Consider the following 23004-nt stretch of genomic DNA (forward strand, 5'->3'; position numbering starts at 1 on the left):
AAATTAAGAGATTTATTTAAAACTACTTATTTTCTCTGTGCCTATATGAAACTCATCATCTTCCTCGCTCTAAGTGGTTTAGTATTTAACATAGGGACATCTTCCCTGCCAAGTCATTGTTTTAGAAATATGTATTTCTAATTCCTTCTCTTTTTATTTATGATCTTGCTACATTTTTTATCTGTCCATGTTTGTTTATTTTTTATTTGACATTCAATGAATTTGCTCTAGCTCTGTCTTTTTAGTACTGGATGATGTTTTATAACATATTGATTCCCAATATTTTAAACTGACCCACTGTTGATATGAGGATCACACTGGGAAGTAAGATGTTTACATCTCACTATGAATAGCAGATAAACGAAATAATAAAGGTTGTCAAAAGCTGAGAAATAAAGTACACTGGGTTCTTGTTTGCTCTCAAGGATATATGGCTGTGCAGCTCAGATCTAGCAAACTTCAGAATTCAAGGGAAGTAGTTATGGACTTGAGTTTTTTTCTTTAATTCTTTTCCTTTTTTTTTTTTCATAAAAGAAAAATAGTGCCAGTCTCCAGGACTATAATTTACCCATGATGTTGCATGAAAATAGTAACTTCACCAGCAGTTTTTTCCTATAGTTTTCCAGGTAGTTCCTTTATAAATAATCCATGTTCTAATGAGCACATAAATGAAGCAAACTTAACTTTCTTTCCTTGTTTTATTTGATCCTGTTGACTAATTAGAGACTTAGAATATGCAGAGATATTGACACAGATTTTTTTCTGGTTTCACTTACAACTTTCTGCCATATAAAAGCTTTTTTTTTTTTAAACTCTCCTTTTAAATTGCAACCATTTCCTATTGAGCTTAATTCCTTCTGGTATTTACTGCAGTAACATTAATCATGATGAACTCATCTGGTATTTAATTTTGATGCAATTTCAGTATATACTATTTCTGAATTAAAATACTTATTTTGTAGACAGTGAAAAATTATTTACTGATTATAGCACAACTCTGTGTGTGTGTGTAGATATAGATATATTGTATACATTAACGGTGACATGTAATTTAAATCTGCACATTTTGCATTATTCAGTAGTTGGATGCCAGCTGCTTTTCTTTTGTACTTTGTGATTAATTTCATTGTCGGTAGATTTTATGTTTCTGAAGAGTCTTTCACAGAACCTACACAGGATTCAATGAAGAGAATATGAATACCTAGTTGTCAGTGGTGTTTTAGCCTGATCTACAGCGCTAAAGTTCAATGGTCAGAGTTATAGGATAATGAGGGAGGAAGAAAAAAAATGAACCGTGGCATTATTTTCAAAGAATACTTGATTGACTTTTATCACATAACTAAAAAGAATTAATCCTCCCCATCACCCTTTTTTAATTTCCACTGCAATAGTTTGTCTACTTAATGGAAACAAATGCAAGGTAGGGGAGTGCTTTGTCTGAATTTTCCATGCAATGGGAGAGGCATCTTCAACTCTGAAGAGCACATAGCTTCTGTGTGCTTTTAAAGAGTTTAGATGCTGGAGTTTTCAAGCCTGTTTTATATATTGCATTCTTGCTTGCTTGATCAGGACAGCTTGAAACAAGAGCATGAGGAAACAAAAAGCAAGTAGTAGTGAGCACGAAAAAAAATCGCAGCTCTCAACCACTACCAGCAATTATGAGTTCTAAAGTTCTGTCTTTTGTGTTTGTTTTTAAAAGCAATTCAATACACTACAAAATCTTGGAGCAGTCTAGTCAGGGAAGTTGCAGGTAGAATTTATACTACATTTCTCAAAAGACGTAAATTCCCCTTTTTTGTAAAGCATTAAGTCCCTCCCTTAATTAAGCCTTCTGGGGTTTAAATGTGTTGATCTCATTTTAAACTGAGCTCAGCACAATTAGACACACTGAGAAGATAGCAGATAATCAGCACATACAAAAACATTTCAGACATAAATGCTTCATCCTGCCAGGCCCAAAATTAGTATTTCTTTCTTTTTTTTTTTTTTTTTTTAATCGGGGGGGCAGGGAGGGGGGGAGGAGAGAGAGAGAAAGAAAAAAAAAATTGATTATTTTCAGCTCGTCATACATCTCATTTGTAGTGGGTCAGACCTTCCCCATTCACAATTACCACTAGTTAATCTTATCAGAGAAAAATTCAATTACATTTATCAAGGTTATTCCATACACTCAAGTTATTGCCTCGGAAAAATCGGGTTTCAGTGTTAAGAATGTTGGCATTGTGTATGTGTATGGGGTTTGGCTTTTTTTCCCCCTATCTTTAAAAAATAAATAATTAAATCCTGCTTTTACACTGACGTTACTAATATATAGTTATAATAAAGTAATATTTGACAGCTTTGTAAAAGGGATCATTAATACATAGATTATGGAAGTTTAGGAGGGAGGCTCATAACTGTTAATAGACTTCAATTCTCAGCCTACACTGACATTTTAAAAAATCTAGTTTCAAATTTGATAACAGATTACCAGCTAGGCTGGGAGCCAGCCACCTGATTAAGGCAATTTAAATGCTTGCAAAGTGGTGAGATTAAAATCAAATAAGTGCCGATTTTTTCCCTGCTTCACTTATCTTTCCCTGGATTCGTTCCTTAACTACCAGGTGGCAGAGGACTCTGGGTAATTTTCCTCTGCGCCAATTACCCCAGGATGGTTTTTAGGGTGAAGCAGAATAATTACTGCACTATCAATCCAAAATGGGCTGCTTAATGTGTTTAAGAGAGATTTTGAGCCTTAGCAGGGAGGCTGCCTGAAGCGTGCTATGCTTGTGGTGCCAAAGCCCGCTCGGCCTGCTCAGGTAGTTAACTGTTCGCGGAGAAGGCAGCACACACCCAAGGTGAAAGAAAACAAGGAAAACTCCTGGGAAGCTGTGGGAAAGTTAATGAGCTCCTTCCAACGCGTGGCAGGCTGCGGTTGCAGGTGGCTGACAAAGCTAGGCAGGTTAAGAAAATAATATTTATCATCCAGCTGCCAGGACCATCTTTATCAAAAGTCTTTCTAAAATCCATACAACCCGCAGAAAAATGGGTTTGAAACAACAACAAACAACAACAAAAAAACCTGCGGGGGGGTGGGGGGTGGTGGAGAAAACGGGGAGAAAAATGCAGTCAATGAAGCAGCCTATCCTTGCTGGGTCATTTGCAAAGCTTTGTAGGGAAGCTGAGCTGATATGAGGACACATTGATTTTATTTTCTTTTTTTTTTTTTCCCTAAGTAGGAGGAAGGATGGGCTTGTGATTACAGCAGAGAAGGGGAGAGCCAGGGCTGATGTGGGCTCTGCCAGGGGCTCCGGCATGCCTGGTTAGCACCAGCCTGCTCGTAGAAGTCTGCCGAGGGAAGGGGGTGCCTGGCTGAAGCCCGGCTCCCGCTTGCTCCCACACGGCTACATCCACCCGTTGGTTCTAATTGGTGCTGCGCTGTCAAACGAGGTGCTCTCCAGATGCTCCCCCATTGACGCTCTCTAGATGGGAGCCAGCTACCCTCCCCCTAATCCTGGGACTGCTAGTGAAAAATTTGGCAGTAATTCCCCCGCTTTACAGCTTTCTCCCTGCATAACACGGAGAAAGTAACACTTGGCTCAGCCATGGTATGAGAAATAACTCGTTAATTATTGGTTCATTAAAGCATTTGAAGATCATTGGAGGAAAGGCAGTACGGAGAAGCTCAAGTACGAGGTGAAGAAGCGTTATGTTCTGTTATCAAACTGGTGTGTGGTGGGGGAGGGATGGAAGAGGGGAGCAGGGCTTAAGCTCAGCTGAGACTCTGAAATGACATTGCTAAATAGCATACTGTAGCAGCCACAAATTAAGTATTATCTTCCATCTGGTGACTATGCACTGGATTTCTTTAATTATTATTATCTGAATATAAATTGTGAGTTTTAGCCAAGAATTCTGGAAGGTTGTCCTTAGAAACAGAGAGGTAATTTAAAAAAAAAAAAATCATTCTATTTGTGAAGGGGTTGCTGCTGTTCCTTGCCTTTCAGTGATTTGCTTACACATTTTTCCATATGATCTCTACCTACTTGATGATGTACAGAGCTTTTTTATTATTTAATGAAAAATTGATCTGTGATTTTGCTTAGCAGATGGTTGGGATAATGTGAGTTAAAATGTTCAATTTTAAAGAGAAAGTCTCTATTCTGAAATAGTTTCAAGGTGCTGAGTGACCTCAAGTGGACTTCAAATATATCTAAAGATCACCAGCTATTTCATGAAGATGTTGATATCTCCTAGGAGCACAGGGTAGGGGTGTGCATGTGCGTTTGTGACTAGGGCTCTGTAGCTTATGGGTTCATATTCCAGTCCAATTACCTGTGCACCCCCCCCCCGCTGCCTTCCTCCAGTAGAACGGTGCCCTCCCAGGAACAGGAGGAGTGGAGGGAAGGAAGATCAGCTCCATGACTTAGATGCCAATTTTTAAGCTGACCCCATTTTAAATCACAGGAGTCTCACCTGCCACAGAAAACCTGTTCATGTCCATCTCACCAGATGTGACAGTTTATGCAGAAGTGTGTCTTGTAAGACACATGCAATCCATTTAAAGATTATCACATGAAACCATATTTACTTCAGAGGCCTGTAATAATTACACCTTCACTTGAAAAATCCCCAGGACTTTGGCTGCTGTGCCACAGATTTATACTCAAACATTTTCATTTGATGTGCAAAGTGTGAAGTACTCTTTAGTGGCAAGACAATTATCTGATTCTACTAATAAATGAATGCACTAGTAGTCATTTTTAATTGAACAATTATAGGATATTGCACTGTCAGTTGATTATAGAAGTCATTTCATAAATGTCAAAAATCTCTTTAAACGAATTATGGAGCTCCAAAATAACTCCGGCAATCAGCCAGCAATAACACAATAATCTGTTTACCCTGTTGTCAGGCAAACTACCGCCATTTTTTTTTTCCTTTTGAGGGGGGACTGAATCTTAAGGATTATACTCCCTCTCAGGCTGCGGCAACTACCGAGACTTTGATTAATAGAGATTGTGAGTGTTGTCAAGTGCTCTGACATGTATTAAATGCAAGAGAAATCAAAGTTGTTTTAGAAAGACGTCAATAGCAAACAGGAGGACAGATCTCCTCTTTGAGCAAAGAAGGTGGAAGTCTGAAAGGTGCTTCTAACATGTTCCTGTTCGCAGATGCTTCAGTTTGCTTCAGTTTTTATTTTGATGTTGAACGCAAATACCACTTTCTTTCTGTTGTTACATGATAATCTATTTCCTCTCTTTTCCTCGTTGTATGTACAAATGATAGGCTTGGACACACAAACAGGCTGGGTCTGCTTCTATCTATGAACACCTGTGTTCATGAACGTTAGTCACACTGTTTTTTCTGCCTACTCATAAAAATGAAGACAAGAATTTGGCTCACAGGTATTATGAATATGGCACGTTCTTCCCTAGTGGATTCATCCACTTTCTGTCTTGGAGTAGGGTAACATATAATAGTCCCAAGAGCAATTTAGGTAGGTCTGTAGGGATGGATTCCATCTGTATCAGAACAACTACTCTGGCCAGGGAAAAGTGAACAGAGAGCATCAAAATACAGGAGGTTGGACTATTGCTGTGAGTAGACTTGATAGATCTTTTGCTTGCTGAGAGACAGTGATAGGGGAGTATTTTAGACCTTTTGCTTTTAAATCGAAATAACAGGAGTGTGACTCATAGTTTTGCTAATAATAAATGGCTTTGAAATAAAATGCAGGTGAAATGTAACCAAAGGTAGAATTAAAATAAATATATTTTTAGAAGTGTTCACTTTCTGGAGGTTTTAGGTGTGTAGGTGGGGCAAGGGGTTGTTTTGTTTCCCTGTTTTAAGTGCTCAACTCCAGACACTTTTGGTCTGAATAAATTTAATGGGATTCCACTGCTTGAAATAATTTCTGGAAATCTGATGCCCAGTTCTAAAGTTGGTCATCCCAAAATGAGTGATCTTGAAATCGTGGACCGTATTTTGGGGGCTGATGGTAGTAGAATAGATGTACTGCTGGTATACGAGAAAATCTTTAATCCCTTTTAATCCTTAGTGATATAGGAAAGATACCTGCAGCTTTGGGTCTGCTTCTTGGCATATTCATGTTTTCAGGTGTTGAAAACTGAAATCCACTGAAATCAACCTCAGAGTCAGGATGACAAGAATAAGGGATTTTTAGTCATAGATGGTGATAGAAAACTTCAGTCTGGAGTCTGCATGACCTCATGATGCATTAAGGGAGGCATCACTATAGGAGCAGAAGAACAGGAGCCCTCTCTATTGTCTGTGCCTTATGGAGTAATCCTCTGCCAGCCCTGCATGAGCTAGCACAGAGGGTAGTTTTGGGAATGGAGCCAGAAGCATTATGCAGATTCAGTGTCATAATCATCCTATGCAAGCTAGGTATGCCTGTGGCTGTGGCCATACTTCCAGCTCTGGAGTTGGCAGTAGTGATACTGGGGTATATTTTCATATTGACCTCTTATTCACATTTCCCACATGAAGACTGCTTATTGGGATCAGATGCGTAGAAGCTAAGGGAAGATCTAAGGAAATGTCTGTGTGTAGGGTTTGATTGCTGAAGTCTGCAATTGGTAAAAACGAATACTATTGTACAAGTGCAGAGTTTTAAGTTGGCAGCACTGCAATGGTTTGGTATGCTGGGAGCTCTAAGTTTGCAATACATGGCCCTTTAGGCTGATTACTCTCTAAATAATAAATCCAAATATTTTGTCCCTTTTAATAGGGCAAGGTGTGCACAGGAGAGATTACATCCCTATTTGCTACATATTTCCTGGGGTTGGTGCATCTATGTTATAAAGAGTTACTATGCTGGCACCAAAGGATAGAATGGTCTGAAGCATTTGGTTAGACAAACAGAAAACTGAAAAGGAGTTGGAATAGTCAGAGGTTCATAAGGAAACAGCAGATAGTCAGTACTAATATTTATTTCACTTTTATTGTGAGGCTTTTGGTTTACAGTTTAGGCAATTCCACAGATTTAAGGTGAGCGGGATGGCATTTTGCTTGGTGAAGATGCGGCCCTAAAAACTGAGGATCTGCTTCTTTCCTGACTTACACCTGTATCACCATGTATATCTTTGCCAGCTCTGTGCCAAACATGGATGGTTTGGCAGCTTTCTTGCACACACTTTGTTCTGAATTTAACTGACTACACAAAGTGCAAGGCAGTCAAGAAGCAGCCTCTGACATTTTTAATTGGCATTGAATTTAAGTCATCATCAATTATTCTGCTTTAAAGGCAGCTTTATTCCTTAGAACTGCCATGCATGCTATTCAAAACTCTTGCAGGGATCCATCCCTGGTATCTGTCTTGGCTAGTAGGATTAAGCCCTTATGGCTAGTAGGTGGCTGAGACCTTACCATATGCTGCTGGTAGACAGCAGCAAAGCTTTACCCTGTGATAAGCATACTAAAAGCAATCTGTTGGGCTTTTTCTTTTCTTTTTTTTATATATATATATAAAATACACCAGCACGTGGTTAATTGGCATTCATATTATTAAACTAGCTTGTAAATAATGTGATTCTCTCAGGAATCACATCAGTTGCACTGTGGGTAAGTTTAGATTTCAAAGGTGCCATAGTACCTCATTCTGTGTTGACGGAATTGAACAGCATTAACCTTTTCACTTACACTAACAAAGACAAGTTAAGACAAGATGTGCTATGACTACTGCACATCTATGTTTTGTTTTTGCCCAGGGCCCTGTACAATTACCCAGCACTTCAGAGCTCATATTGGTTGGATGTTTACTTTCCCTCCCCTCCCCCTTCAATATTTCTACAAAATGACGACCTCATTGTTTGACCAAAAAATAACCAGTTACATAATAAATATATTCTCTTCTTAAAAAAAATGCTAAAAAGATATTCCAGGCACTTATAAAGAGATCTAGCAATGAGAAAAACATACAGACTCTGCAGTACAGTTCAGCTAGCATTTCTCAATACAAACCATTCTGCTGTCATTCTAAATTCCACACTGCATACAATATGGTATTGATAGCAATGAAACACCATGCTGTGCATGTATCCCAGAAAATAAAGAAAAAAAAAATCATTCTCAACAACTTACAGGCAAAGAAACCTATTTTATTTATTTATTTTAACATGCAGGCTCTTACATGAGTGTAACTAACTAGTTTGAATATTATCAGTATTACTTGATGTTAGCCTCAACTGTGGTACTGAAGAACCCAGCGCATCTACAAAACCTGCCTGAGAGTCTGGTGGCTAGTTAACTGTAGCCTGGCCTGAGACATCACAGGTTTTGAAATAATAGGTCTAAAAGTTAGAAAGAATACATATATGCAAACTGCAGTGATTGCAGGGTTGATGATACTTTCAGGATATTCCTTAGCACCAAATATATGTTTTGGCTGCTATATAATCCACTTCAGAAGCAAAAGCTTCCAAAGGGCTGGCTGAAGAATAGCCTTCTCCCTCCCTCTCTGTGGTGGAGAAACAAAAGATGGAAAATGGAGCAGAAGCACAGAGAGAATTAAGTGTCTTCCTTGTAGTCACATAGCAGTTGCACAGTGGCCAAGCCAGGAACAGAAAACTTATTCCCTGACTTTTATCAGCTGCTCACTATATACCTCTATAAAACTCGGCAGATTTACAGGGGTGATATTCACATAGCTTGTTGAGACCTGACTTGTTTGGCATATGTGAGATCAGTAACTGATTTTATCCTAGCTTCCATAGGACACTGTGTCTCACAAATTCACCATAGGCAGAGCAGCACTTATGATGAGGTTTCTTTCACTTAACTTTATACATCTAGAAAGTAGGTGTCTTTCTTGGAGGTACAGAAAGTTTCCTGCTGTGGACAACAGGCAGGAACACTGGTTCAGCTCATAGTATTGCTGACATCTATGACGTCATACAGTTTATATCATAAAAGAGTCTATTTTTCTCTCTTGACCTATGGAAATTCCAAACATCTGCCTCTGATATAAATGTCTGTATTGTAAATATATCCACCCCTTATTTCAACATTCTTAGGAGACTAAGCTTAGAACAGTGAATATAATCTTGATCATTTGTGAATTAGCACAGTAAACCAAGAAATTATTCCTTAGATAATTATCAAAATATGGCATCACAAAATCTTGCAGGGAAGACAGCAATGCATATTCTAGGGTTGACCATTCAATGCCTTTCATAAACACTAGTGAATCTGCCAAAATCTGGAAAGATGTAACATACAGCTTACATAAAAAGCACCTAGATCCCACCTAAGAATTAAGGACTAAGAATACAACATGTTCTTCCAACTGAGACAAGGATCAACCTGTATTAATTTCTAGTATGGACTGTAACCTATAGTTATGATGTATCATGACTGTTATCTTAAAATTGGTCTAAATTTTATCAGGTCTACAATGGTAAAAGTGATGAGAAGAGAGATTGGCAATGGTCTAAGGGTAGATAAATGCAAGATATAGCCTTGGTTGATTTGATGGGTATCCCTGAAGAATGAATTTGTTCATTTGGTAGTCAGTTTTGTGTGTAAACCTTAAACATGAATGTATGCTCTTTTAATGTGCTGTGTACATTCAGTCTTAAAATCATAATTAGTGGAGTTTGTGCCTATGATATTTCTCCTTGCCATTCCATAATGTCTTTGCACAATTAAAAATGTTCACCGGACTGAGGTTTGGGGGTTTTGTTTGTTTTTTGGTTGTTTTTTTTTTTTTTATTGTCTACAAACTTCCCACTGAATACAAATACATTTGGAAATAAATGTGATGCATTTCGCATCATAGGGAATGTGGTATAGCCTTTAGTTTTTTATATGGTTGCAGAAGTCACACATCTTAGACCAGTGCTAGCTGAATGATGTACTAAGGTTTGAAATCTGAGTCCAGGTTAGCTTTTGCTCTTTGTTTCATTGCTGTTAGTCTTGTAAGACTTCATTAACATCAGTGAACCAATTTCAGGTTTACACTGATATTACAGCATTGAATCTGGCCTTTTCTGTCTAGCCAAGTCACTCTTGAAATAAGTGGAGTATGTGACTGATGTGATGCAGCAAGTCTGTTTTATTCAATCCAAATGCTGGATTATCTTTAAAAACCAGCATAGCTGGAATTCTGAAAGGTGTTGGGTATGGCCAGGTCAGCAGGCAGATATAACTGATGGCAGTAGGCCTTAGGGGAGGAAGAAGCTGTCCAAATGAAAGAGAAGGAAAGAAGTCCTTAAGAGAAATAACATTCTGTGATCTTGACTTACTACAGCCTAAATCTCCGAGCTATCCAGATCCCATTCATACCACTGTTGATCTCAGGAAAAGTGGAATGTTGCAATGAGTTGAGGCTTCCTTCCTTTGGAGGTTTCTACCATGCTTTCTACCAACATGGTAGAATGAGATGGTAGTAATTTACAGGCCAGAAACTTGCTGTTATGTGTTTTTTGTGGCTGTGGGCTAGAATAAAAATGTAATAAAGCAAAAGTAGTTCTGAAATTGTTTTGGGTTTTTTTGCTTGAAGATGCCGCTTTAGGACAGACGTCAAACTGTATTGCTTAGGAGGTAAGGAAGAAATTTTTGAGGTTACCTACAGGCATTTTAAGGTAATAGGAATTTAACTGTCATTCATCTTCCTAACCCTTTGAATTTTAAAAAGAGTTTTCCTCTAATAATTTGACATTTCTTCCCCTTTCTTATGATAAACATTGTACAGTAGAACCCTCTTTAATAAGGCATACAGAGTTCTACCTCCACTGACCCTTGTGTTTCTGGATTATTTTAATCAAATTCAACTTTCTTGATTCCAGCAGGCTGTTGATAGAATAACATATTTAAATAAACATCTTATCAGTTCAGGTACCGATGTAGAATTGGATAGCATTCAGGAGACAGACTGCTTTTTGTAGTGGGTGGTGAAAAAAATTGAGTGTCGTTCAGGAAGTAGTGGGAGACTAGTCAAGATGAGAAGGAAGGACTTGGAGAGGACACTGGAAAGGAGAAGCAAGGATTTAGTGCTAACAGGGAAAATGGCCTTGAAGAACAAGAATTGGAAGCTGAGCCAGTCAGAGCAGCAGCAAGAACCAGTGAGAGAAACAGGTTAAAGGTACACCATTAAAGTCAAATTACCTTATCAAGAGACACAATTATTTAAAATAAAATGGACTTTACACTGTGTCAACTCCTGTACTGAATAAAAATAGGAAAGTGGAAGATAAATGAACAGGATTTAGAAAACCCAGACTTTTTAGTCTGTCGTCTCTGTGTTGTTTTCACCCTCCTAAAAAGAATCTGCTATTGAAAACTCTGAGAACAAGATTCAGTCCATCTAACTTTAACTGTGTTTTAGGGGATCATCTGGCTTAAGAAATCCTCTAGGTTCCATTTATAATGAGTGTAGAGGCACCTTCAGAGAGGTTAATCTCCCGTATTCTAATTTCCCCGTGCAGCTAATGGTGTAATTCTGTTCTTGAGTTGCCCGTTTCCTTTGACTTTAGAGAAAGTATAGACAAGTAACTTTAAATATCTAGAATTTAGACATCTAAAGCCAGGTGAGTTGAATCCTGTCTTGAAAAACTGGATTATGGGTTAGATATGCAACTCAGTTAACCTGGGAGAGCTTTTTTCTGTCTGTAACAAAAATATTCAGCTCACATCTTTTGTTCCTGAATGTGTGATAACTTTGATTAAACTACCAGATTAAATTCTCCTGGTTTAGATTTTAAACTTGTTTGAAACAAGGTTAGGTGGCATTTAAGTTCCATATCACTGTGTCTCCAGTAATGAAAATTAGTCTAATAGGCTAAGGTACCCATTATTCAGGCTAAATTAGCTTCCTGGGAGACATCCCTGTAAAGTAGCCATCATGATGAAGAATGTACCAATTAAACAAAGTAAACCAAGCTGATTATTGACATATTCTGAATTTCTTTTAAATCTTTTTCTCTTTTACATCCTTTATGCTTCTGCCTGTTGCAGAAGATTGGACACTATCGAATGGAGAGAAGGATAAATAAATGTGGAAGGGAAAGGGAGGAATTGCCCCATGTCTTGTTATTGCCATTGTTTTGGCTATATATTGGATCATTCTTGAAAGAATATCCTTCTTTCTAGATCTTCCTTTGAGATCATACAGGCCATGCCCTTCCCCACTAGCTGCCATTGGGAAGATATGTCCTGACTACAGCAGCTGCTCATATGGAAAAGTAATCAAACAAAAATGTTTAATATATTTTTTTTTTTAGCTGCCTATTAATGGAATTTAATATCTGCAAGAAGAGCAAACCAAAAGCCACTTGACGAGCTAGCTTTTCACAGATAACGGTTAGAGAAACATCGACATGTCCTGTTTCTGCTGTTGATGCAATGATTACTCAGATTATGCTGATCTCAGGGGCTTTCTATTGATATAATTTCTTCTGATTAAATGAGGAACTGGGATTTTGGAAGATCTGGATTGTATACTTGATCAATGTTTCAGAGGATGACATCAGAAAGACACACTAGAATCAGTTTTTAGGAGCATCTGTCCCATTTTCAGAAGTCATTTCAGAGGAGCTTTTGTTGCAGAGAGGTAAAACCTCACTGTCTGGTAACAGTTAGCAGAATGAAAGTTGTACAAGTGGCCACGTCAAATTTCGCCTTAGTTCTGATACATCTTCATTAGCAGTTTAAAAGAGTACGCTGGGTTTTGCATTGTAATGGCTGAGGGACAGGTATATGTTTGTTTCAGCTGTGGATGTGATGTGCACCACTGAGAGGTGAGGATAACAGTGAGAAATTGCATCAAAGCCCTTACACACTTATATCCATATATTTAGGCATTACTATTTTAAGCATACCAAGGCCAAGGTGACCTGTCACATAAAGGTGAATTAGTCATGACTTCCAGAAAACCAAAATTATTATTTTGAGGAACGGTCCTCAGTGACTTAGGTGGTCTTGACACATCCTGTATCTCCATTTCACATCTGTGAAATGGGAAAACAACACTTACCTACTTCTAAGACATGTTTCACTGAATATTTTTTGTGAAGCACAAGCCTCCTGTGGAATGAGTGCAAAGTATTACTCTATTTATTTTTATGAACTTTCTGGTTTACTGCAGTAGGAAAGCTTAAATTATCCATAGAGTTCTTGAGCACATTGGGGATGCCAAAGATCCTGATTTTGCCCACTCTGCTCCTGGCAAAGAAAAGACCCAAGGGATACTCCTAAATGAAAAATATAAACAAAACCCTGAAGGTACTCAGACCCTTAGAAGATTAGATTTTTGAAAATATGTTCTTTATAAGATAAGTTAAATGCATTCTTTCCCTTATTTTTTCCCCTGGTTTGGTCACAGGTTGCTCCAGGCATCCAAATGGGGGTATTCAATCCCTCGCTCTATTGATCCTGACAGGGACACATGCTAAGGTGCCCTATCCTCCCTGAGGCCATCACTAACTGCAGATTTAACAGGTCCAGCAAGGAGAAGGAGAGGTTCCAGAGGCTGTCATTCAGCCTGGGATCCATACTTCACTCTTTCAATCTCATCTGCCCCTCTGTATATTTCATTATTGTCAAGGTGTGCAATACTTGAATTTCCAGTTGTACTGCAGAGCCCTTTCGGGGCTGGTAGTTGTGGGGTGATTAGTGAACATCTTGTAAGTGGGAAAATTACCTTTTTTCCAAGCAGTGCTCTTTGCATCATTCACATGGAGGAGGGACAGGAGAAAGAACAGAAGTGTATTTTTGTGTGAATTCTTCTTCCCAAGGTACTTTGGGGGCTGGTCACATAAAAGATAAAGATAGATGGTCTAGATGTCATTTGCAGATTTTGACTGCACAGAGACATTTTAGGCATTTTTCTTTTCCTTTTGCTGATACCAGCAATTTAGAATTCTGCTGTAACTCTTCAGTTTTAGATTTTTGAATAAGTGGTAAACTCATTCTCTCACATTTGGATTTATATAGGGTCTTCATTCTGCTTTTTTTTTTTAATTAAGAATGTTATATACTTGTAAGAGTTAAGTACCTTGAGAAAATGCTAGTGTGGCTCACTGCTTTTCTGTTAACTATGACCTAGGCTCCATGAGTCAGTGTGTTACTCTGGAGTTTTGTAACTTAGTGCTTTTAGTCAGTGTAGTCAAAGGTACATTCTATGAAATAAACCAAGGTTTATTTCATCAAGGTTTTTATTTCTAAAAAGATCTCAAAGCCCTTTACAAATCAATACATGGTTTTCAGAAATGTATACACTGTCTGTATGGAGCACTGAAGTACAGTATGAACAGTGTCTATCTAATGCATAGCTCTATTTGCCTTAGTATTTCTAATTAGCTTTTCACTGATATAGGACATAAAGGCAAAATTAGTATTGGAGACGAAAACAAAGGAGGTAGAAATTAAACTGAGAGTGAAATCACATTATGTGGTTGAGTCTATCTGGGAGTCTGGTTACTACCATGAAGCTCTCGCTAATCCCTGTTTCCCCTGCTCCTCCAACTCCTCCCTTGTCCTTAGCAGGTGATTTGTCACTTCCCTTATGCTGGCTCTGGTGTGTCAAACCAATGGCCCTGCAATGTCTCTTATTCCAGACCAGCTTGCTGAGAGTGAGAAGAGCACTAGATTTTGGGAGGAAGGGGGGGATGTTAGGAGCATATGGATAGGAGCAGTGTAGAGGTGGGAGGAATGATGCAGGTGGGTGTAAAGGGTAGGAGATCCCCTATCCAGTTTTCACAGCAGAAGTCATTGAAGTGTCTAAGTCTTGAATAAGAATGCACAAAGGAAAATGAGCTTTGATTTGGTCCCAAATGCCTATATTTCACATATCCTTACTTCTCACATTGTTACAGACTGATATGGCTGGGAAATTTATCTTCCATTCTTCCCATTTACAGACAATGCCTCCTATTGCTAGTGCTTTCCCACCTACCCCTGGACAAGATATTCTTTTCAGAAGACTTGTACTCAAGTGTCACTTCAAGTAATTGAGTGACTACTCAACCACAAAAAAAACCCGGAGAATCTAAAGCAACTAAATGCAACTTGGGTGAATACCTTAAAATTAACAGTTATGTGCTTACCTACAGTTATGCAATGGACAATGCCAATTAACACTTTACAGATTGTTTAAAGAGCAACCTCTCTGCTTTTCCTCTGGTCTCTGCTCCTCCTTTTCAGCCTCTGCCCAGCGCACATCAGGAGAAATGTCTTGCTGCTGCTAGTAACTTGTGCCACGCACTGTAAAACGCAGAACACAGGACTAGTAGGATGAGTGCTGGCTGTATGCTCCCTGACTCTTTCAACTCAACCAACTATTAATACAGCAGTTAGTTGAAGAGGAGTGGTAGTCCAAACACTAGCTACTCTGCAACAGTAAACACTGTTTACAGGGAGCTTGTCATTGTTTAATAGCATCCGTGATGATTTTGCCACCCTTGATATGCTTCCACACTTGCACTGCAACAGCCTGTGTTACACACTTAATCTTGTACACCAAATTCTTCTGTCACAAATCAGCTGGATCACGGTGGGTCACAGCTGTGGCTGCAGCTCTGAGCACCCCATCACATTGCTTTTTTTGTCCTGACCATTTTCTTACGGGCTGTGATGTCAAAGCTTTGATTCTGTGTTCATTAATAGTCATTAATAGCACTGTGTGATCTACTGCAAGATCTTGTACTTAGAGGACAGATTAAATGCATGTCTTTTATGGGCGTCAGCAGAATGGGACAGCTTATCGAGAGTTTATATTGTCTTCAAGATTTTATTCAGTGTTTATGCTGTCTTTATGTTGGAAGACAGTTGATACCTAGTCCAGTGTGAAGTTAGACAGATGACGGCATATGATGCATAGCCTAGTATAATGCCTATTACTACAAAATTAAGCCATTAAAACATTTTCACTACATATGATGGGGCAGTGTGAGCTTATAAAAGATCAGCATTTTGTGTTGTGTGGTCTCAGAGATTTTGACCTGGTACAGAGAAGACCTAAAGCTGGATGCATGATGTTGTCACACTGTGGCCTTAAAAAGCATATACCTTCAGGCTTCTCTGAAGTCTTGGAAAGCAATCTACTCAACACCCCTTAGGATGAGCCCCCATGTCTCCATCTGGAAATAATGCTTACCTGCTCCATAGGGATCTGTAAAAGTAAACTGATTACTCATTTAGTCGGTGTTTGTACAGCACTTTGAAGATAAAAAAAGCTGTTCTGTGATTGTAAGTGCTATTCGCTACATTACATTTCCTATGTAATTATATATTTATTTTTTTCCCTGAGATCCTTAAATATATTTTAATCTTTCTAATTGATACTACATGCAGTAGAACATTATTCTTTCTCTAGCTAAACAGGGTACTGTAGAACTGTAGGGAAAGAAATTGATCTATCTGCTGCATTATCCACTGTGCTCTTACGATATTTTTGCGAACTGCTTTCATCAAGCTAGTAAGGATTTGTCAAGGTGTTTACCTGTTGGGAATCTCAACATGATTTCTTGAGGGTGCAATCTGGGGCTGAGTTATGTGTTCTCCTCTTCTGCTCTTCTAACTATTCGTACATCAAAGTCTCCACCATTGTAATTCTTTTTGGCCTGCTCTTTATTCAGCAGTTGCTGTACAAAGCAAATGTATGTTGTGCTCAGAGAATACTGTATATCATGTACATTTATCCACCCAATGAAATGAATGCACTCAGTGCACGTAAGCAGAAATGTCTTCTTGGGGAAAGCTAGTGGTAGCTTGCGCCTCATGTTGCGGAATGCAGTATGAGATGTAGTGTTTTGGTGGTGTAAGACAAAATTAAGCAATGGAAATTTTGGATGAGTATCAGGAAATATTTCTTAATACTGAGTTCAGGCAGTGGAACAGTCTCCTAAGGAACATGATGGAAAGCCCATTGCCCGTGTCAATTAAAACTAGACGAGTTTTAGAACTGGGGAATATACTGTAGGGAACAATCTTGCACAAGTCTAGATGACCTAATAACTCCTTTCCATCTGTAATACTTATGCCTGAGTTTCAGAGTTGTGTATTGCAATATGATTTCATCCTGACTGAGAAAAACTGAAATATTTTTCTTTTGTGTAGGACTTTTTTCACACTATCCAGAATTTTCATAGCCACTGAAAACTAGTAGGGGAAAAGAAAGCAGAACCAGATCTACACGCGCAGTACTCTTACACCAGTGGTCAGGCAAGAAGCTACTCCACTCTATTTGCACCTGTTATCTCAGGGTGGTTGCAAAAAGCAACCCCAGGTATCATTCCCACGGATGACAACTTGAAGCAGGCCAGGCCTCACAGAGACCCTAGGCAGGGCAGAGTAATGTTTTGGAGACAGAGATCCTCTTTAAGCAGCAGTCCCAGGATTTGTCTTCCTATTGACCACTGTTGAGTCCTGTTTCATGTATACCTGCGGTCATTGTTGGGGAGCTATGGATGATAAGAAGGTGCAAAATGTGAAGTGTGCACTGTTGTGTGGTTTTGGGGGGAGTAAAATGTTTCTAGTACATTTTAGATTTCTTTCTTGCAAGAGCCCTGGCAAAACTCTAACGTGACATTATTTTGAAATACAAAGAGACATTGAGAATAATCAGTGATGCATCACAGAAAGGCCCATTTGTTTCCATTTAACAGGGAAAAGGTTAGAGTAGTACATCATCTTGCTGCTTCCATTCTGTGCATTTAAGAAATGGTCCGTCCAGCCACTAATTGAGAAGTGAATTTGTATACAGAGAAACCAGTTTAGTAGTGTCAGTAAAAGAACTGGTAATTTTTCCACTAATGAGATGCCACATTGGTAAAATAAACCCCTATGAAACTGACACATATTGTCTATCTGCTCCTTAAAGATTTTTTGACTGTGAAATATGAACACCTGGGTTTTCCTTGCTTCTCTTTCCTCCTGTTGGCTTTTTTTGTGGCATCCAGAAGTTGAGGGGAAACTTGTGGTAGCATCCGACCTTCTTTCCTGGATCTAACACACCATAAAATAGCTGTTGTTCTGTAAAGACTTCCTTATGATCCTAGCAAAGTCAATAAGAGTTTGGCCATAAACTTCGTGGATAGCATGTTGAGCACCTAAGGCTTGTACACTCGCAGTATGGGCAGGAGGCCAAATGGGCTGGAACTAAAAGTCCAAGTTTCAATGCTTGAAAGTTTGCATCCAATCTTTGTAGCCTGGCAAATCTCTGAAAGCAATCTTTCTGTAAAACAATCTTCTACCTAAATCTGTTACAAGTCTCACTCAGTTTGCTCCTCCTTAATACTTTGTTTAAAACCTGCTTCTTCAATATTAGCTTGAATCAGTTTTTTGAATATTTGCTTACACTTATTTGGCTTTCTCTCTTTGTCTTTTCTCTTGTCCCTGATCTCATTTTTTTCATCCATATGACTCCATTTCTATTTGCATATATCCTGCTATGAAAAAGATAAAGTAACTAATGGTGCCAGCCCTCCAGCAAGGACTTTAAGGGACTTTCTTGTCTCTCTGACTAATTCCTTTTGTGGCCTTGGGAAAGTCACTTATCTTGTCTTTCTCAGTTTTCCCATATGAAAAATGGAGGTAACAATGTACACTGACATCCAAGAGATCCTGTTTGTGTTGCACTAAGAAGTCAGCCATCTCCAAATACAGATTTACTCTATGTGGGTATGTGAGTTAATTAAAACCTAAGATGTTGTAATATTGCGGATTAATCTTTGCCTCTGTGGTCAGCGTTGACCACATGACTGAGGGGAAAAATTATGAATTAAAATGAAGAGCTGGAAAAGTATTAACTTCTTTTTGTTATTATTCATTGCATTATTTATTTCTGTTTATTTTGTAATTATTGTTTGGGAAATAAAAAATAAAAAATCTATCACTGCTCTGTGCCAGCTCTAACTGCAGCTGCGGATTTAGAGACGAAATTCAAGCTTCAGCCTTTCCCTGGGGCTGATGGACTTCTCCTTTCAAAGTAGGACACTTCTATCTGATGGCATTAACCATAAAATCCCCCATTTCAAGTCTATGATATCCTGAAGGACAACGGCTCATTTCATTTCTTATCAAGAAATCGGGCAGATCAGTCATATTTCCCGAATCAAATGACATTTTCAGAAAATTCATTTGAACCAAAAATGAGGTTTCCTCTCCACAGACTCCAATTAGTTTAAAAGTGGTTTTCTGATGAAAATTCTTGAAATAACTGAGCTGTATAAAGAAAAATCTATATCTATATATGTATGTATATAGATATATGTACACATGCATAGTCGCAGTGAAAGCCATAGCCAGAGTACCCTATCAAGCAGTATAAATCTTTAATTTTGGCGATCAGCAGTAACGGTGAAATACCTTAAGATCTCTCCTTGCCTCCTCCTCATTTTATTTCCTCTCATCCCATCACTCTGGCTATTCCAGTGGGAGTGCGCGCACTCATTTGCTCCCTAAGTACACAAAATTAGCTGCTTATCTGTTGATCTTCTTACATGATCCTTTAAAAATCCTTTCTCTGTATGTGTGTCCAAGGCCGCTTTTGCCTTCAGAGGAAGCCCAGACAAGCCAATCCTCAGCCTTTCCCTTACCCGCTCACAGGGGGCCTGGGCCTAATTAAATTGCTCTCAAAGACAAGAAGGGATGAATTTCCTTCTTTCCATCTCCCTTGTCACCCATTTAACTCAGCTGAGATCCGTTCGTTCCTTTTTAGTTATGTTAAAATGGAAAGGGGGGAGCTTGGATCGAGGGGGACGTGCAGGGAAGGGGGAGGAAAGCCGGGGCGGAGGAGGCGGCGGCGTGCGGGTTGCACTGCTGAGGTGCAGCGTCCCAGGCACAAAGCGGCAAAACCCAAGTAAATGGGAGGTGAGTGGAAAAGAGCAAGCGCCAGAACAGTGGCTGGGTTTCTCTGGCTGGGGCCTCCTCTGGTTTTGTTGACTGTCCATTTTTGTTCTCAAACCGAAGACAAATGTGGCGTTAAAAAGACAAGAAAATATCTATGTACATTTCTGCGTATTTACGCGCTCTTCCAGAGCGACACTTGCTCCTTCCCCCACCCCTCCAAGACCTTTTTCCGATGAACGAGGAGGCCTGGGAAATGAGGACGGCCCTCGCCTGCTCCTGTGGAGGGGCAGAGGCGGCCGCTTTGGCTCGTCTACACTCCGTTGCGCAGGGAGGGTGATGGGGAGAGCTGGGGCAGCAGGGCTGCTGCAGCGGAGGTGCCGGTGCCTGGGGAAGGACAGCCACGGCGCTGCCAATGCCGGGGTCCCTGCACGAGCCGAAGCCTGGCAAAGGTCTAGGAAGAGCCAAGCAATTAGCCTTTGAAGGTCATCCAAAGTTGTTGGTTTTTTCCTTTTTTTTTTTTTTCTTTTTTTCTTTTCCCTTCCTTTCCCCCCACTTCCCTCTTCTCAGTGCTGTATCCTCCTCCTCCATCAACCAAACCCCAAACACATCTGAGGAAGCCGTTCAATTAAATCTCTCCCAGCTCCAGCTGGCTCCTGAGTGAAAGGTCAGCTGCGTCCGGGAGGGAGAGGCGCGTGCAAGGAGGAGCCGGAGCCGGCGCTGCTGCTGCAGCCGCCTCTGTCTTCCCCTCGCCTCCCTCCCTCCCTCCCTCCCCTCGTCTCCCCTCTTTAATGATACCCAATGGTCAATCACTCCCCAGCAGAGAGAGAGATGCCCTGAAGCATCATTGTGGTCGGGAGCGATCGATCAGTTTTTTTAAAAAAAAGATGGTAATGATAACCCGTGGACATAATGTCAGCGAGTTTGCGGTGCCTCTTGGAGGCCGCACACGCTCTGTCTGCCAGTGCTGAGGAGAGGCTTGGAGGGGCCTGAGAAAGCCTCTTCCCCCTGCTGAGCCCACTTAGCCCTGCCTTAAAGACAGCTAATTAGACCGAGGGCTGCTATGTCTGCTTACACCGGTGGGGGAGAGTGGGAGCGAGGAGGGCCTCGCACCAATGGCAAGCAGGACTAGAGCAACCTTTGTTTTAAAAGAGGCTTCAAGTTAACTGGAGGTAATCATACAGAGACACGGCTATAAATAATACATACGTGCGCTACGCGACCTGGATGCAGGCCCTCATAAGAATACCGCAGTATGCAATGGTGATCCACCGCTTGCTACCCCGTGCGCTCTTCAGGGCCTTTATTTTAAGACAGATTAGTGCTTTGTATTGCCAGGCAGATAGAGGTAATCACCAGCCCACGCCTGAGACGGAGATCTGAAAATCACCGGGAGGTACTTATCAACATGCGATCTGAGCACCGGTGGATGTGTACAGACCTTTTAAAATTCTATTAGTATATGTCTGAGTAGATTGTGGTAAAAATACAAACAGTTTTCTAAAGAAAAACTGTCAGTCTCTCTTCCTAAATCTCCTACCCTGCAGCCTAAGCATGGACTTCTGTTTTTATGGATAAATGTGATTTGTCTTTTAACTGTTGAGATTACACACTCACCGGAAGGACTGCAGACCCTGCTTGGAAAAGGAAATCTTCCCTTTATCCCAGTGTACACTTTATCAGAAAAATAATAATCAAACCTGGGGGCCCTCAGTCCCTTCCTTCCATTGAGGAGACATAGGACGAATAACTCCATAGCAATATTTTCCCATCCCAACACACAGATTTTTTGTTGTCACATTATTTTCTGCATCATTTGATGAACAAAACTACATTTTCCTCTGCACCTATTAAACTATTTGATGATGCCTTTTATTTTGCACTATAATTGGGAAAGCAATCATGTGATAAAATGTAAGTTTGTTGTGAAATAAAATAAGCGATGTTGAAAACATCCAAATTATATTGTCCGAGAAAGTTTCTCAGATGTTCTGTTCATTTAAAGAAATGATACTATTATTATTTTTGAGTTTTTTACACTTTTGGGAAGAAATCTTTGAGTATTAGAAGATACTTGTAACAGACATAACAGTAATGACTCATGATCCTGTCATTACTCCTCTCTTGCAGTATTAAAAAGGTGGGTAGAGAGTGTTAAAGTAGCTATGGTCTGAAATAGGAAGTTTATCTCGTTTCTTTCTTGGGCAGCTGGTTTGTGTATGTGAAATTTGGATCCGTTCATATGATTGAGCTAGTATAGAAAAGCTGCCAGGAGTATGTATTAACATGCACTAGAAGGACTGAAAACTTTGTGTAGGCTTTAAGAGAAACATGCAGAACAACATTTGATGCCATTTGGTATTCTGCACTGAAGAATCACAAAACGCCCACATGGATTTTCTTAATAAAACACTCTTCTTTTTAATTAAAAACAGAGGCATAATTTCCGAGAAGGAGCTGAAAATTGGTCTGACCACTTTGAAAGCCAGCAGACAATACACAGCAACTTTGTCCTATATTCAACCTCATTAGAGATACAGGCTTCATCTAGAACAGTGGTTGCAACAATTAACTGTATTTTATTGTTCCAAAGCTAGTGAATCAACCTGAAACCCCGCAACTTTATAACCATGCAAGTTTAGAGTGTACGTAGGAAACGTATATGGGACTCATTAATTCTTTAATGTGTTGAAATCAAGTACTGCACTAACCATGATGCAGCATCAATAGAGTGGGATTAATTTCTGGATAAAATGTTATAATCTCATTCTTCTATAGGGACAAAAGGCTTTTTTATACCCAAGGACCAGTTAGCTGTGAATAATGATGTTGTACATAAGGTCAGTGATGACATAGCTTTTAACCATCAGTGACAGTCTATCATGTGAAAGTCTGTTCCAGGGAGATTCCTTGGAGTGAGAAGCCCAATAAAAAGGGGGAAAACTAAGTGTTCGGTAAAGTCTAGGCAACCTGTTAAAGAACAGGACTTTTCTACTTAATGAGGTTTGTAGAACTGCAGGTGAGGTGCAAAGCCTTCCTCCCTTCTCCTGCCCCCTCCCTTGTTCCCCAGACCTTCACTGTGAAGAGTGGCTGGACGATGGTGAGCCAGGCCCAGGTTAAAAGAGTGAAAGTGTTCTGGTCTTCCAGTCCAGCGCTGGGGGTTCAGGCTTAGTTTTTGCTCCTGAATCTCCTGCTAACTTCCTGTATTGTGTATAA

The sequence above is a fragment of the Mycteria americana genome, chromosome 1, assembly GCF_035582795.1.
Source record: "Mycteria americana isolate JAX WOST 10 ecotype Jacksonville Zoo and Gardens chromosome 1, USCA_MyAme_1.0, whole genome shotgun sequence".
Taxonomy (NCBI): domain Eukaryota; kingdom Metazoa; phylum Chordata; class Aves; order Ciconiiformes; family Ciconiidae; genus Mycteria; species Mycteria americana.